The sequence below is a fragment of the Capra hircus genome, chromosome 19, assembly GCF_001704415.2.
Source record: "Capra hircus breed San Clemente chromosome 19, ASM170441v1, whole genome shotgun sequence".
NCBI lineage: Eukaryota > Metazoa > Chordata > Mammalia > Artiodactyla > Bovidae > Capra > Capra hircus.
The window spans coordinates 32,623,443-32,623,921 of record NC_030826.1 but is presented as its reverse complement, the minus strand read 5'-3'; positions in this window follow the sequence as shown (position 1 = coordinate 32,623,921).

The window sequence follows — 479 nt, the reverse complement described above, 5'->3', positions numbered from 1 at the left end:
GAAGGCAAAATGTTCTCTGAGCCCCCAAATATCACACAAGTGTCCACAGTCTCGTGTCTCTACACCCGCCAGGAGAGAGGGCAGATTCTCAGAGCCCCCAAATGTCCGGAAATATGGACTGGTGAATTCCAGATCTATTGAATCAGAAACTCTGGGTTGGGGTCTGGCAATCTGGGTCTCAATAGACCCTCCAGGTGACCACTGAATAGGGGTTTATTTGCCTCTCTGGGGCAGAGAACCCCCCTGCTACCTGGGCTAAGGCCCAGAACCCAGTGGGCGTTTACAACCGGACCAGGGGTGGGGGGATCCCATACCAGGGTTTGAGGACAGCACCCTGCAGCAGGCTGAGCTCCAGGGGGATGAAGAGAAGAGGGCAGGAGCCTCTTTTGCTCCTCTTCTGCTCAGGGTGGGGACCATACCACCTGCTGACATCACAATGCCCATTTACTCTGGCCGTAGGCTCCTGGACCACCTGGGGC